This window comes from Apteryx rowi, unplaced genomic scaffold (genome assembly GCF_003343035.1).
Source record: "Apteryx rowi isolate R43461 unplaced genomic scaffold, aptRow1 scaffold_42, whole genome shotgun sequence".
NCBI classification, from domain to species: domain Eukaryota; kingdom Metazoa; phylum Chordata; class Aves; order Apterygiformes; family Apterygidae; genus Apteryx; species Apteryx rowi.
The window spans coordinates 1,471,582-1,489,222 of NW_020450665.1; positions in this window are offsets into that span (position 1 = coordinate 1,471,582).

The following is a 17,641-nucleotide window of genomic DNA, read 5'->3' on the forward strand; positions in this document are numbered from 1 at the left end:
CGATNGGGGAAAACTGAAACTTTTTCATAATGAAAGTAAGAACCATGAGTAGTTTGGGGACTGTTTTTTTTTTTTTTTTCAAAATTACTTGAAAGATTTATGAATGTGAGAGCATATTCACAAAGACTAATTTTAGTCTTTGAAGGGCTAAGCTCTCTAATTTATAAAAGACCTTCCAGAGGTGAGTCAGAGTAAATAAAAGCAGGTCCCATTCCGATTCATGGGAAGATCCTCTCTCTCTTATTCTCTCAATCTCTTTGTCTTTCCATGGACTATAGAGCTGTCTTAGGGAGCTTTCCTTCCCAAGGCTATAATTAATTAGTTGTTGAAGCTGACCTTGCTTTAAGTGGAGTAGTAAGAACAGATGACTTCTGAGGTCCCTTCCAAACTGAATTATTCTATTCTTCTATGAAATGATTTACCCCCAGCAATAAGCTAAGATCAAAAATTTCAGCTACTGGCATCATCTAAGACGGCATTTCTTTTGGTGTTTTGAGATATCTGTGTTGGTAAAATTTTTTTGCATATAACTTTCACTGAGTAATAGAGATAGTTATGTGCTTATTGATAATATTCTCCCATCTGTGAAGAAGAATATTTTTGCATTATAACAAGCCTTATATATACTTGTGTAATTTAGAAAAGAAAATTGTTATTTAAATATGTTAGAACACAAATAACACAATAGTTTGTTAACTACAACAAAGATATTTTAGATAAGTTGGATGATGATGTTTGAAATGCGCATATAGTGCATTTCAAACAGCATCAAAATTTTCTTCTTCATGCAAGTCAACATTGAAATAATTCTGCACTCTTCTGTACTTTTTATTATCAATTTTTGATTGGTGCTGTTGGTAGCCTGCATATCTCTGTACACTTTAGTACATTACTAATCAGTATATATTCACTGATTATACAAGCTGCTTTTCATAAGCTCTAGGACAGCTTTGAGGACTAATGATCTAGTAGTCTCTGAATGTCTTGGTTCTTTTTGGTATCAGTTGTCCCACTGTAACTTGTTGGATCAGTGCTCTGTGCTTGTCCAAGCTGTACTCTTTTTTCCTAAGTTTTAGAATTCCCAGTTTTTTCTTATTTGCAAAAGCATTAACAGTATGGTGATCCTAGGAGTCATGTTGGCCCATAGTGTATTCCATATATTAAGCTCACAGAAGCATATTATTTTATTAACTTTAATTTGGGGCAGATTTGTGGCAGGTTTCTAATATGTTGCATACAAAAAAAAGGAGTGCTGAAACCAATGATATCAGTCTTGACCAGTGGTCATATATGATTATTTAAAACACTGAGGGCAGGCAAAATAGCTCACATATTTCTAATTTAATATTTGATTGCTTTCCTTATTGTGATCTTTGGTTAACTTCATCCAGAGGGACTTGCACAGTAAAGAGATTACTTGTTTTATATCTTAGCTTTGTAATCTATTGGATTTTTGTCTGCATTATGTGACCAGGAATTGATGAGACTAGACTGCCCTTCATAAGGTGGCACAACTTTTCTTTCAATTGTTGGAACTTGTCATACACAATTTATGTGCCTGGAATTAATGTTTGTGCTAGTTCTCAACCAGAAGGTATCAATAGAAGGTTCTAACATTTGACATTACATCAATCCTGCAATGTTTTGTCTTCTTACATAGCACAAATGACCAGGCTCACTTTGCAAAAGTTTTGTCGAGCTTGTTCATTCTTTGTATGGGGTTATCAATTATACAGCTGTATGGCATAGAGACAGTTAGTGAGCCCTACTGCCTATTCTCTACTCTGCCTTGAAGTCATCATCCTTTTCTGTAATTATCCTCCAATATTGTCGGTCCCTATGGAATGTGGCCAGGTGGGTATGTTAATTCTATTTTTATTCATACTCTTCTCATGTCCAACACTCTGCTTTGAGCAGCAATTAATGGGCTTACAAATAAATTCTTCATTCAAGAGACAGTGTCCTAGCATCCATTTTCTTTGCTGCAGCACTTCATACTTGTGTATCTGCCTGCAGCTCGGCCAGCACTTCAGAAATCCTTTACCTTTCCAAGTTCTTTTTCTGACTGAAGACAGATTTTGTTTTATGTTGCTCCACCTGAAGTGTCAGTGATCACTTCTTCTATCAGAGCCATATTAAACATGTAAATATAGGAGGGATTGTGAAAATGAATAAAAAGCTCTTCTAATATTCAGATGTGTTTTGTTTTCTTGTAGGATATATATAGACAACATCTTCTTTCAAGAAGTAGGTGTGTTATACTGAAGATTCTCCATTTACAAGCTATACAACAATCCTTTGCTAATGGAATACAGGAGGGAAGTGTTTGGATGTGTGTAATTGTATCTATTGATTTCATATTTCATCCCGAGGAAGCACCTTGGTGCTTGTAAGGAGAACTAATTTCTTCGGGGGAGAAAGGACTGTGATGAAATCCTAACACAAAGCACAGGAGCTCAGGGAGGGGGAAGATATAGGAGTGAAGTCTTCTGTGTGGCAGAAGGTATTTTCTCTAAAACCTCTCCAGCTGGCCCATGAGCAAGAGACAATATCTCTCTMTATATATCACTCTACCCCAGGATCATTCTCTGAAAGAAAAAAAAAAAATCATTCTGGGAAGTGTTTGGTAACTGTGAATAAACTTGATTCAACCCATGAAATGATTTCATCTAGCTTCAGAAGGCAAAGTTTAAACCTAGACAGACCTCTGCTTTAATTGCTGAAGCCAAGTCCTGTAAATCCTAATAACCAGGGACTCTTTGTGTGACCAGATTTTTGCAGGGGTTGAGCCCTACTACCATAATTAAAACTGGCAACTTTGAAATTTTGGTAAACCATGGACCTGCCTCTCAGCCTGTCCCTGGCATGGACTGAAGTGCCAACTGTGGCCCTGCAATGTAACTTTATGGGAAAGGTAGCATTCTGGCGAGAATCTAGGGTTGAATTATTGTAAAYCCCAGGCCTAAAGATGAAATCAAGAGATATGACCTCACTGAACTTTAGAAACAGCTATGATCTTATGTGTTTTGAGCTCAGCTTCAAAGCTCTGCCATGATAACCCTGGTGAGCCCTAACCAGAAGAAGGGCTATTTTCCCTGAGACATGAAAATCCCCCTTCCATTCCTCTTGCCTGTAAATGCCACACCAGTAAAGCTCCTACTACAGATGCAGCTGACAAACAGAGTTTTTGTTGTCCTGGTTTATTTCCCCTGGAAAATTTGTCTAATATACTGATACAAAAATGCCTTAAGAAAAATTGAATCTTGGTAGACCAAGGGCACTTCCAACGCAATACCTTCTCTTCAACAGTGACCAAGAGCAAGTACATGGTGCTACTGCCCTAGAGTGCTTTCCTTCCTCTCCCAGGTTCTAGCAATCTGTGGCTCAAGAATTGTCTTTTTCTGTAAATCTGTCGCGAAAGGAGTGATGCACTTCACTCATAAGAGGGAAGCAGCACTATGTTTATTGCAGTAAGATAGTGCTGCTTCCCTCTTACAAGTGCATCACTCCTTTCGCAACACAGTCTCAATGGATTCTTTTTCCCAAATTTATTCTGTGTGTTTAATCTAGCTGATATTGTCACTGATCCGCTTCCAATCCTAGACCATGGACCTGCTCTCTCAGTGCTATTAGAAAGTTCAGAAATCAACACTGTGTTTGTTTTCTCATGTGCATTACTTTACATTTGTTTGCCCTGAATTTCATCTAGTTCATTCTTCAGTCACTCAGTGTCCTGTATTCCTTCTGCAATGCTATCTCCAGTTAGTGTATTCAGCAGGCCCATGATTACAGCAGCAGAGGCTCACTGTGTGTGCAGGGACTTCATGCAATTTAACATTTTTCACTGAACTGATTAATATGAAGTCATTCAAGTTTCACTTCATTTAAAACCSATAACCAAAAAGTAGCCAAAAGCCGCACAACCTCTAGGCCACTGAGATGCTGTCTCCTGACCCAGAGAGACACCAAACTCCTACCAGGTGGGCTCCACAGTAACCCCAAGTGGGGGCACGCTCTCAGCCAAGGTTTTAGAATGCTCTGCCCGACATGGAGCTGAACAGGGAAACACTGCTGTAGAGCATATGAGTTCTCAGGGAATTACAGAGCAGATGTCCCAGGGATTGTATCTGGTTTATACTGTAGATAGGCAGTATGAGGATCATCTATAATGTCCTCACCACTTACCAAAACTGAATCTAAAGCAGCATTCTGTCTCATCATTATTTGGTAAAGAAATCCATGGTCTATCACATTCTGGATGTCTCGGACTTACCTGTTCATTGTTTTTGTCCTTTGACACACATCAGGAAATCTTCAGTCTCGTATAATTCAATTCCTGGTAGTATCTCTTCACTTGCAACACATGGATCTCTGCCCATCTTGATATCTGATGGTAAAAGACCAAACCCTTAATTTGTTAAGAGCCTCGTTTTTTTTGCCTTCTTTACCAAAGTGATTGACCAAAATAGACTTTGTTTTACTCTCAGTATCCACTCTGCAACTGTCACATGGTGTAGGATCACTCTCTCTTCTGATTTGATACCTTGTTCCTTTCTTCATTGCCTGTTTCAGTTAGACTTTGACTTGTCTYTCTCCTGAGATCTTGCCCTGTGGCATGGATCATAAACATCCATCCTGATATGGACACTAGCTCCTCAACGAGAAAAGCTTCCCACACATTACAATCTATATACTTAATGTATAGTTCAAGGAAACAAATGATAAAGAATTCTAGCAAGTACTCTGAATGCTATTTTCTTTGGCAAGAGATGCATCTCTTCTTTCATGCACATAATTGAGTTCTAAACTATACCATCTTACACCACTAAAAAATTTCAGAGGAAGATATTCCCTTGAGTCCCCCCCTAATAAAAATTTTTTTCAACTAAAGACTTATTAATCAAAGCTCAGAGAGTATGAAACTGTGGAAGCCCCTAGCACTGAAAGACAGAAGCTGGTTTTAATTATTTGGAAATAATTTTAATTTTTTTCATGGGTGGGGATGCAGATGATAATTCTAGTAGAAATGAAAGTTGAAAGCCAGCCATGTTTTCGCAACAATGAAAACTGGGCTTGGATGCTATTCTCCATTGCAAGAATATATATAGTTTGTAGCCTGTCTACTCATGAGAGATTTTCCTCCGAATGTGTGTGCAGGAGTACCTATATGCGCATTTTCCCTCACTTTTCTTAGCAGATAAGCAGTTCTAGTTCAAGTAGGTAACATTTTACTGCAAATCACAAACAGGAGCCAGAAAAAATTCTAAATGTGCCATTCACTGAAATAATATTTACTTTGTCGGTTTGAATAACATCTGCACTTACTGCTTCAATCTTTCTACTACCATTTGACTTCCATTTTCTCTCCTATCTCTACTGATTATGAGTTATTATTCAAGCCCTGAACACAAAAGTCTATTATGGTTTTTGACCTTGGTCATTCATGTATCTTCTATATCAAGGTCTTGCACTTACCTATGCTCTCATAAATTAAACTGGAGTTCATATTTATCAGGCAGTCAGAAATATAACTATAGTACAACTGGCTCTTGACTTGTGGCAGACATTAAATAATCTATAATGAAAAAGGTAAACTAGTTATACAACCAGTAGATACGTGAAAGATACTGTAAAGTATTTTTACATAGTAGAAACTCGCTGGCTTTTTGCTTATGACTTTTAAGTACCTTTGTACGAATTTGATGCTGTTTCTCTTGTACGGAGAAAAATGACACCTCTGCACAACCAGCATTCTAGTTAAAATATAGAATATCCAGGTAATCCTCAAAAATCAGGAGGAGGCCTGTGCTATTGGAAGTTAGTTTTCCTGCTGGCATTATTTCTGGACTTGGAAGTACCTCTCCAAACAGCAGACATCAGCACTAGAGTTGTGTCAAAAGCTATAGCTATTGTAGCCATTGGAACAGTCTAGATCATTTGTGGAGCTGTATGGCAGTAGAGCAAATGGAAAGAGAAAAGAGGTCAGGGAAGTTTTCTAAACAACTTTTTGAGGAGGAAGTTTCAGTGCATTTCTATTTCCTGAGAAAGACTGAGGGAGACGGCTGCTGCTGTGGCAGAAGCATCAGAACAAAGACCAGATCCACATCAAAATCTTAGGGCGTATAAACCCATACATTTTCAGACAGGCCTGAGCACACTAGGTCTGTGCTCCCCACTCCAGATGGCTGGGAAGTTAGGACACCATCCCTGTATTCATTGGATTGAGCTCGCCCAGGGGAAGGAATCTGAGTCTTCTCACTCTCTGTCCCAGCTCCCATAAGGGGCCCTCCTTCACCTCCTTCTCCTCCCTGCCCCATCCCTTCAAGTGAGAGAGACACATCTAATTAATACCAAGTCATGAGATCTGAATATTGGCCTTAATCCCAAGCAAAAATTTGGTACTGGTTTTATATAAGTAGTTTCACTCCTTGATATACAAAGGAAGTTTGTGTAGTTGGTGATTTATCAGGGCAGCAGATAGATGTTCTGTTCTACCTTCAGTGTGCAAATAATCTCCTCATAAAGCTTTATCTCTCAAAAATCATCCCTCCTTTTTCTGAAGTTCCATAGAAACAGGTTTGTAGTGTTCATATGAATGATTGAAAGCCATCTTCTGAGCATGCTAATGTGATTTCATACATTAAATTGTCTCTTAATAGCAGTAAAATTGTGTTTTCTGTCACCCAGGTTTTATACATTTGCTTTAATAATTATAAGAGCAGGCCATTTTCTAGATAATTGCAAACATTGGCAATTCACGTTTAACTTTATGCATAAGGATATTATAGGTACTGTAAATTTTATGCTTTATAAAAGATGCAGGATTAGTCTGATACATATCTTTTATGCACAGCCATTGATTGATGTGCCAGATACTAATAAAATTTGTCTGAAGAGTTTCACTGCAATCTGATTTTCATTCATTTGCATATGATTTCATTTTCTGAACAGTATAAGAGTGTAACTATTTCTCAGTAGCATTACACTGCCCTAAATCAGACATGGGGAGATTAATACAGGAAGGTGACAGATCAGAGGTACGTAAGCACCACTGAGAGTACCTACAAGACCAAAGTATACCTGGACATGGTGCAATTGATTTTGTAGGTAATACAAGTGTTCTCCAGAGAATAAGGTCCTCATCATGTTGGGGATGTAAAATTAGCAAATACTTTTGTTAATCTTTGAATGCCAAACTTTTCCAGCTGTAGGTGGGGATTATAATATGGTTTATGAAGTATCCAGGTGCTATAGTAATGATCAACTCAGAAAAGTCCTCAAGGTGATTACTTTTTCTAATTTCAAAGAAGGGTTGAACAGAGTATGTTAAATAAATCCTGGAGATACATAGTGGACTGTACTGATAAAAGAGATATTGAATAGTTGCCCATTATGTAAGCACTATAGTAAACAGAAAAATCCAATAGGGAAAGAAGAAGAAAGTGATCATGCAATTAAGACTGTATCATGTCATTTATGCCTGAATTCCTGAAATAGATTTTCACCAGAAACTTTAATAGTATTATTTTCTAACTTTTAAATGTTTTGTCCTACAAGTTTAGTAATGGTTTAAAACATTCTTTAGTGCAACTTTTCCAAGGTTTAGGAAAAAGAAAATAACAACCACCTAGTAAAGGCAACTTTCGGACATCTCTTTCAAGGGGAGTTTCATTAGGCTGCCTCCTGCAGTCAACAGTGAGATAGAGCAAACAAGAGAGTCCCCCAGAATACAATTCAGAGCACTTATGATAGGCKGAGGATATTTTAGCAGCTAAAATCTCATAAATCTCTACTGAGCTTGTTCAAATTGTACCTTTAGAACAGTTAATTGTTTCAGCAGATTTTTTCCTCACTGGAAACAGCTCAACTGTATCTGCCATTTTCCAAAAATATTTAATAATAMACAGATCCTCCACAAAGGACAGTAATAATAATATATTATATTATTATTATATTATTATAATAATACGCACGTATTATCTGAATAATTATGACAGACACAGTTAAAATTTGGTATGAATGGAACTTTAACATTTTCATAACAAGAAGCTCCTGCTAGCTTAATAACAGGTCATGCTGCAAATATTGCCTTTAATAAATATGAGAAATGGTCAAATGATTAAATCGTTTTTCTAATATCTATATCTCTTAGGGTAGGTCTCTCTCCTGGCAGAGAAACTACTAAAATCAAAATCCTGCTTTGTGTCCTGTGTAATGAAGCATCTTGAGTGTCAGTGATGAACATAGACAGCAGGTACTAGCAGCGTGGTTAGGAAGCCCACTGGTAGAGTGATGGTATAATGCCTTTAAATAAAAGAGTGTTTATCTAACTGAATGAAATGGATGTATATCCTAAACTTCCAAGTCTGGATCACATTTCCAAAGGGTATACGAATATCCTGTCACATATTTCTATTTCTACTCATATTTCTGCTATTGCAAAGGGGAYTCCATGCTAATCTGAGCAACTATATGCTCTGCTGTTTCAGACAGCAAGTTTGTCCCTGAATTACTCTCCCATTTCCCTGTTTAACTGCTGCATGTATTCAAGGCACCTCTTTTAACCAGTATGTGCTTTGAGGCAGAGCTGACTTTCTCACTATTGGCAAGCATCTTAAATGAAGCCCCAGCTTTCATTCCCTTTTTTTCTTTCTTTTTCTTCCTAATTTTTATATATAATTTTCCTAAAATTTGGAAAATTCAGTTGACAGATGTAAGTATGACAGCCTAGAAACAAGTCATCTATTCATACATAGTGAATGACATCAGGCTATGAGTGGCAGTGTTTGGGCAACTACTCCATTTCAGTTTAAAGATCCATTCATCTTTGTCCATCATCATGATGGCCAAGAAGTTAGTTAATCTTAATCCAGTAGTGTTATGTAAGGACGCTATCTTATTTTATCTGAAACTTAAATCATGTTCACCCCGCTGCAGTTTCATTTGTAATATCATTTGCTTTTGTTCAGGATAGACAACTGCTGAATGAGCAGCTCATCCTCTTTGCTAGTTTAATTTTTGTCTGTAACAAACTCCCACCAGACTCCCCTTTCACCTTGCTAGGTGCACACCCATTTACATATGTTCATGATTCTCCAGTTCTGAAGGAGAGATAACAATGTTTAACAGCAAATGCTATTCTCCCTGCCTTGTCCTCGCTAAAATATTGTGGCCAGTGATTTTTGTTTTTCACATTCCAACCTGGCAGCTCTTCTCACTGGCCTTCAGCAAAGCTGGTTACACCAGATTTCCCCTCTCTCAGGAGAATTTCCAATTCTTCCTGCTTATTATCTAGTCCTCTAGCACCAGTGAATAAGCAATTGATTTTCTTCTTCTTCTTTTCCACCTCTGTACAATTTATGTGTATCACCTTGAGCCTGACCCACATTTGTCCCCTCCGCATTGTTAGTTTTATGCCTAGCTGCTCCAGACTGTCTCCAATGCAGGCATTCTTTCATCCCATGAGTGTGCCTCCATCTTCCACACTAGAATGTGTTATTATATCCAAAAGCTGCAGTAACACTCACAAAGTAGCTTATGCAGCATCCTAACCCTCAGTGGTCAGGCTGTGTCACCATATGTGGAGCATACTCTGAAAAGGGATATAAAATAACAGTGCTAATGCATATTTGCTCATAAACACACCACTACTAAAAGCACACTAAATCTTCTGAAATACACTTCCTTGTACAGTACACCATAGCACCTTAGTGAGAGCAAAACTAATAATATAGAGTTTATGACAGATTGATCTCTCTGAAATCCAGGAAAACTCTAATTCAGAGGGCAAAGTCTTTCCCTCAGTAGGTGATGCATAGGAAGAAAGGTAATGTCTGTAAAAGAGAAAAACTATCAAGAGGAACTAGGGTAAACTATGGCAAGAATGGACAGTGTGATTACTGTAGTGAATGTGAGGGACAAACCTACGAGAAGGTATCCCCCTAGTGTGTTTTTCCCCAATCTCATCTCTGCCTTTCAGACTGCAGAGCAGCAAAAAAATACAGTGGTTGTCTGTTTAGCAGGTTCATGGGAGGATCTAATACAATGTAAGTCGTTGCCCTGCGTAGAGACACTACAAGGTTAGTGACAGTGTGGCCACTGTAAATGCATTGTGCAGAGCCTCTTACAAAATAAATTATGGCCCAAGCTTCAGAAAGCATTAAGCCAAATTTTTCTTGCTGGAGGAATATGTTCCAGTCAGGATTTCTCATAAGTTGTTTAGACCTTGTCTCTGCTTAATGTTGCTCAAGAAAAGAGAAAGCAGTGGGGACTGCAGCAAAGGAATGGGCAAGGAGGCAGCACCTCTTTGAGTGCCAGGTGAGAAAGGGCCTGAAGATGCAAGGCAGCCTCTGGAATATGAAGGAACTCAAAAGCAAAAGAAAAGAAAAAAAGGACAAAAAAAAAAAAAAAAAAGCTGGGATCATCTTCCAGACTCTGGAAGCTTCATTTAACACACTACTTAGAAACAGGGCGTTACTTTATTACAGAAATAGATGCTTGAAAGGTGAGTAGAAAAATGTTGTCTCCAATTTATATGTAGGGCAGAGGAAGGTGAAGATAGTTGTTAGAGATCACACAGTGCGTGTGACGAAGGAGTCTTGCCTTCCTTTGATAGACTATCCCAAGCTGTTAAGAGAAGCAAATCCCAGGAATTCAGTCTGCTGATGGAAGAGTACTCTGGAAGCCCTTACTTTAAACCAGATAACACAGCTCAAATGTCACACATTGAAGATATGCAATAAAGTGCTCTGAAATGAGATGCAGACCAGAATTGCTAATAGAAATTATTCAGCAATTGTATTTATGAGAATCATAAATAACTCACAAACAGAGAGGAGGGAGTGAAATTAACCAAATCAGCAAATCATTGTGAATTATTTGCTCGCTCTTAAAAGAGAATAACAAGGACCAGGGCCTCCTCTATCTCAACAGTAAGGTGAAATGTGGTCAGTCAGTGCAGACAGTTCAGGGGATAGGAGCTGTAACAAGAACTATTCCTATTGGAATTCCCTATTCCAGCCTGGCCTCCTTGTGTGGGAAATACCAGAAAAGTAGGGAAAGAAGGAAGGAAAAAGGGGAAGATCAAGAAAGTAAACAAACAAAACACAAACTCAGACCATGATCTCTGGAATTATATTCAAAGATTAAGGAGGAGGTTTCTACTGAGAAATTTTTCCCTGACATTTTAGCTCAGTGTTCTTTCATGCCCTGAACTTCAGAAGGAAATGTTCAGTCTAGATAGGCTCCAAATCCCGAAGAGGCTCTTACCTTTTAAACAGCTGGGGCCAAATTCCTTCGGCACTAACACGGGGTTGCTGTAGGTCTTTTAGCCATGTCCTACAAATCTGACAGCAAGCTCTTTCTAACATCCAGTCTATGCCCATTATCTTTGCCGAATAGGTCTCAGCCTATCTTCCCAGGTCACTTTCTCACCCACATTTTCCTTTAGAGCTAAACTGATGCCTCTAAGCAGTTGCTTTGGATATTATCTGTATACCCCACCCCGCATTGTTCCAGTCACTGGAGATCTGTTGTTCTAAGACTCAAGCAATCTACTAAGTAATACAGCACTCTGTTGCCCATGCTGAGCTGATATTTTTTTATCAGAAGTTTTTAGAGACCATCTATTTAGATACAAATAACCCTGGATATAATTTTTTAATCTCATTTTTGCTTTTATTAAACATATTTTGTTCAGTTAAAGCCCACTTCTGAAGGATACTCCAGTCTTTATCTGAAGTCAGCAAAAGGCAGAGGCTCCACCTCTTCCCCTGCTGTTTTTTATCAGTTTTTACCTTTCCAAGCAAAAATGTGTGTTGCATTTCTATTTTCCAGTTCCAGCTTTTAGTCATTGATTCTTGTTATACTTCTTTTTTCCCCCAGTAGATTAAAGAATCCTTTGTTCCCTAGTGTTTTTTCCCTATGCATGTGGTTATAAACCATTATCAAATCACCTTTCAATCTTCCTTTTTATAAGCTTAACAAAATGAGTGCTTTAAATTTCTCACTGTAAGTCATTAAGTCTCCAGCCATTAAATCATTTTTATGGCTCTTTTTAGCACTCTCACCAACATCCTTTAAAAATATGGAGACCAGAACAGCAGAGTGTATTGCAATAACAATCACACAGAGGTAAGCTCACCTCCCCCTGCTCCTGTGTTTATATATCCATGGACAGAATTAACCCTTTTCCCACAACACTAACATAAAGGCTTTTGTGGAGTTATATATCTACTGTGACCCCTAAATTCCTTACAGAGTCACTGCTTTCCAAGGCACCCTCCTCCATTCTCTAGATTTAACTTGTATTCCTTATTTCTTAGTCTACCTGGCATTTGATGATACTGAAYGAAACATATTTTGATTGAAGGGTGCCCATTTACCAAATAAAGCAGCTCCAAGAATCATCCTTTTTTTTGYCATGCCATCAGTCCCGATCTCTTCTGCAGACTTATCAGAAGTGATTTTATATTCACTGTCAGACAATTGATGGAAATGCTTGCAAAGTTTGCTGTTAAAAGCTTTTTCAGATCCCAGGCAATATAAACAGGGAGAGGCTGGCACCATAGGGTAGGAGCAGCCTTTTTTTCAGGGTATCTTCTCACGAACACACCCAAATGCACACACCATATATGTCTCTGCTTTTCGCATAGCTGCATGAAGAAAGACAGAACAATCTTGCTTGGAGAAAAGAGGCATATCAGTGGGCTTGCTCACAGGCATGCTCAAAAATGAGGAATAGAATTTCCATTCATATACCTTACTATTGGACACCTTGCCTAACTTCTGTAATACCAGCCATAGCCTACTAGGAAGTTTTTTCATTTTTCTTCATATATTTTCTCTTCTCCTCAGACAAAAAATAAAAAATAAAAAAAAAGAATGATTTGCTGAGTTTGGGTGCATTGGCTAGTGGTCACTATCTGATACATTCTTTTTGGTGCAGTTGATTCTTTGATCAACAGCAAACTACTGGTTTGAATATGTGTTGCCTGTGCCAGTGTTAGCTGGGTCTTCAGAGATAAAAAGAATGAGTGTAAAGATTGTGAGACAAAAGGAACATCTGACTTGGAGCCAGGTCTTCTGGGAGATTTATGGACAAAAAGGAGAAAAATTCCAAAGGAGGATGAATCATTCAAGGTCAGGAAAATGTAGGCTGACATCTGAGGGGAAGAAAAGCAGAATTGTCTAAATGATGGGGCAGATATCCCAACGGGATTAGAGTGCCAGGCTCAGAAACAAAGAGGCTAAGATTAGAGTTGGTGCTTATGGCTTCCCCCTCCAGTCTAGACTTCATTAAAAAGGCAGGAACTGATTCAATGCATGGAAGTAGCATGACCTTGAGGTCACACAATAAGCTTGTTTCATAAGTCATATGCAGTTTCCATCTCTGTTTCCTCATTCAGTTTCTCTCTCTCTCTCTCTCTTTCCCTTCCCACACAAACATTGTAGCTTCCAGTCCTAGACTTTTTCTTTGAGACATTTAACAAGTCTCACCATCCTCACAGCTCTTCACAGGACTTCATGTCCTGCTGTCATTAACCTCGCAGGCCCATGCTCTTCTCCCACTACACCCTCAAGTACCACCTTCCTTTCTACTGCAGCCTACTGTTCCCTCTCTGTCTTTCCCTCCACATTACCCTTGGTTCCTTCCCCTTGTGTAACTGCTGGATTTTATCTTCTCTGTATCTGATTCTGACAGGTTTATTACTACATCCCCCTGGACTCCTTTGTAGGGTGTCACCGAGAGCGCTAGACAGACAGACGCATGGTGTTCGGTGCAGTTGCTGGACAAAGCATGGCCTGCAGCATTTTAGAGATGCAATTGCAGGAAAAGTCATTCTCAGTCCTGGCTGGAGCATTGCCAGTGCAGATGGCACCCTCTGGGAATATATAGCTGTTGAAAAATATAACAAGTCACTACTGAGCATGTGCAAGTAGTGATTTCCCAAAGGTGTAACAAGTTTGAGTAGATTTTTACAGGGATGGCAAAAAGCAAACCTCTGACAAAGGCCACCTTATGTATCTCATTTCACATTACAGTTGCAAATCTTAAGATTGTTGGTGTTTTCCAGATAAAATATTGCCAGTTTTTTTCTTTTGTTCTTTTAAATATGTCTTTTAAAAATCACTGTTTTACCTTACGCACAAAAGGTAAGAAAAAGTTTCTTAATAGACTGAGAAAATCTGTTTGCCTAACTTCAGCTGACTTTGCAGTGACAATTTTGAAACAAGGAAGGAAAAAATCATTTCTGGATAAAATGAGCCCCATCATCCACTCTATATAGCCTTCAATATAACTAACTATTTGAAATTTTCCAGGGGACCAGAATTAACACACTTGGCTGCTGAGGAAAAAAAACCCAAATCAATGGTATTTTCAATAGCCTCTTTGAAGGATGACAGATCATGGCACCATGGCGTCCTCCCTAACCTAATGATGCAATATTGTTCCAGTATGAGCTCAGAGGATCAGTGATTGAAACAACTTCCTGCAGCAACAAGGCTTTCCTTAGAGCTCTTCTACTCACGTATTGACCAGTCTAAGGTCTGTTTAGTTTATGATACATGACTTCAATTTCCAAGTCTTTATCTATGCCATGTGACACTTCTCCATTTAATAAAGACTGGTTTTTGTTCTTCTGGATTGTTCCACTACTACATTTTAACTGCATTTCTAATCTGTTTAATCATATCTTCTGCAAATGCGATCTATATTGATTTAGGATTCTATTTTGCTTAATTTACTTTGGGTTTTGAAACAGTATCATTTGAAAATCTTTATGCATAAAATTTAGTATATATTACTCTAAGAAAGGGTTATCAAGTATGATATTTCTTTTATTGAACTTTGCTTTTGCTTCTCTTAAATTATCCTAACTATCACCAAATTCTGTTTTGCGAATGAATATTAAAGAATTAGTGGATACCATTCTTTCTGCAGTTATGCAGTTGTTTCTCTCTTAATCTACATAGGTGTTGGCTTATATCTCCCTTTTTAAATACCTAGAAGGTTGATTTACCTATAGGTATTTTTGCTCTGAAGTGGTTATGAAGTGATGCCTAAACTTCGTTGTATGGCAAGTGATATAAGGCATAAAATCTAAGAAATCCTAAGCCTAGATCTTTGCATCAGGCTAACCATGGAAGAAGTACTACTCCCTCCACAATGTAAATCCAGAATAAATATATTGATTCCAAAGGATGTATTCTGAGCTGGCATGCTTAAATGAGAAAACAGAATTTGACCTATTGATTTCTGCTAGCTATTTGTATTTGCCTCTGTCATCATCACATCAGGTCTGTAGTTTGAAAAAAAATTTCTCAGGGTTGTGCCTAAGGCTTGTTAAGAGTCATTACAGTTTAAGAAGTCTCCCAAGTAATAAATGTACATTAAAATTGCTATTTAAGGAATGCTACAGAAATTGGAAATTGGAGAAATCTCCAAYTGGAAATTGGAGGAAATTCTGGAAATTGCATTTCACAAAATCACAGAATAGTTGGGGTTGGAAGGCACCTCTGGAGATAATCTGGTCCAACTTCCCTGCTCAAGCAGGGTCACCTAGAGCAGGCTGCCCAGGACAGTAACCTGTCAGGTTTTGAATATCTCCAGGGATGGAGTCGCCACAACCTCTCTGGGCAACTTGTTCAACCACCCTCCCAGTAAAGAAGTGTTTTCTAATTTAAAGTATACTTAGGCAAGTAAACAGCCTGGCAGCAAATGGAAAAATGCAAAGGTGTAAATTGCATGAGAAAATTAGGGTAGACCACTACTTTGAAGAAGTGGCTGTAGCCATGGATATGGGGAAAGAGATTGCTGGGGTAAAGAACGTTCCCCAAATCATCACTTTGGAGAGAACAGTTTGTAAGTTGACCAACTTACTGTGTCATTTTGCGCAAGAGAATCTAAGTTAAATATAGTTTTAACCATGACATAATGCATAGGTTTTCCACATCAACTATAACTAGCAAATAATGAAACTAATATATTTTCTGTAACAAAGTATTAATTCTACAGACAGCAGAATATATGTAGACTAGATAGAGGCCTTGTTCTGTTTGCTTYTTCAAATATTCTGGGACAAAGTTGTTCTGAGGGTCCAAATTCTTCTTGGATAAATACTATACTGTTCTAAAGCAAAAATGTTTTGTCCTTCTCTCTCCTGCCTCCATAACTTTTTTCATGTCATTTCCAACTTTACCACAGGTGTATAGCAAAGGAAGTTCTCGGTCGTCAAGGAACAAGGGTCAGAAATCATGGGAACTTGCAGAGACTGTGCTTTCTCATAGAGAAAGCTCATAGAGAAAGATTTAACTGATTTGTACTTAAACAGGCTGAGAAGGGAGGAGGATCTGCTCATGGAGCCATGCATGGGCAACATGGCTCCCCATGGAGGCATCAGCTAGTAGGATGAAGGAGTATATTCTTGATGAGGATTTTAATGACCAGGACTTCCAGACACAATGAATCATTTCCTACTTGGCCCTGAGTCCCACTGGTTATATCTCCAAGGTTTCTACAAAATGAGTCCAATTCTCCTGAACGCCTCCAGTTAAAAGTCGCTAGCATGTCCTTCACTATGTACTTCCTTCATCATATCTTGAACAGGAAAAAAAAAAAACAACAAAAACCCCTTTCAAGTCATTCAGTCAGCTTCCATATTCTTATATCTGAGTGTCAATATTCCAGGCTTTAGTTTTACCCTTCCTTAGTGTAATGAAAACCAAAGAAATAAAGCTGCCTCCAAATGCTAAAAAAGGTTATAAAATAATTCAGTTCAGAAATATTATTAGCTAAAATCAATCATCACATTCATTATCATCAATCCTTCATCACATCTCAGTATTCAATTACAATTTTGGCTTTCCTTGAACTGCGGTATACATGCAACATAAATCCCCCTCATGTTATTTAGATGGGCACAAACACAGTGGCAGTTTTTATGACCACAGACACACCTTGTGAACCAAATGTTGGAAAGAAATAAAAGAATACCCTCCCAAAGGAATAACAAAGGCTTTATCTTCTAATCAAATTTCCATGTGCTGTAATTTCAGAGGATTATGTCAGCAAACACAGAGCTCATGGCTGGAGTTCCTATAGCTTGTTTTTTCCGAGATTTAACAGCATCAGATTTCCAGCTACAGCTGTAGAAGTCAAGTTTCTGAGTACCTGAAGGACAGCTGATTTTTCTTTACTATTGCAAATCCCATAAACTCAGGCCATCAAAGGTGTTGATTCAACTGCTCTCATCAATATTTTCTGCCATGTTCTAAGATGCATCTGGCTGCCCTTGGGCCATGGGACCATTCAATCACTGGAACACGACAGTACCTTGGACACACACCTCTTTTCCTGAGAAATTTTTAAATATTAAATGCTAGGAGTCTCACCATCTCACCATCACCATCACCATCACCATCACCATCATGTCCACTTAAGATCCCCTATGAACAAAATTAACTTCCAGGTTTCCAGTTAAGTTTGGCTCTCCAGCTGCTCTGTGCAGCTGGAGTGGTAAGAAGTTGCCAGATTCCAGGAAATAATTAAAATTTCACAAAATTACAAATATGCAAACCAAAGCATCTGAATTTCTGTCAGTAGCTAGAAAAATAGCCACAAAAATTGACYCTTATAAAA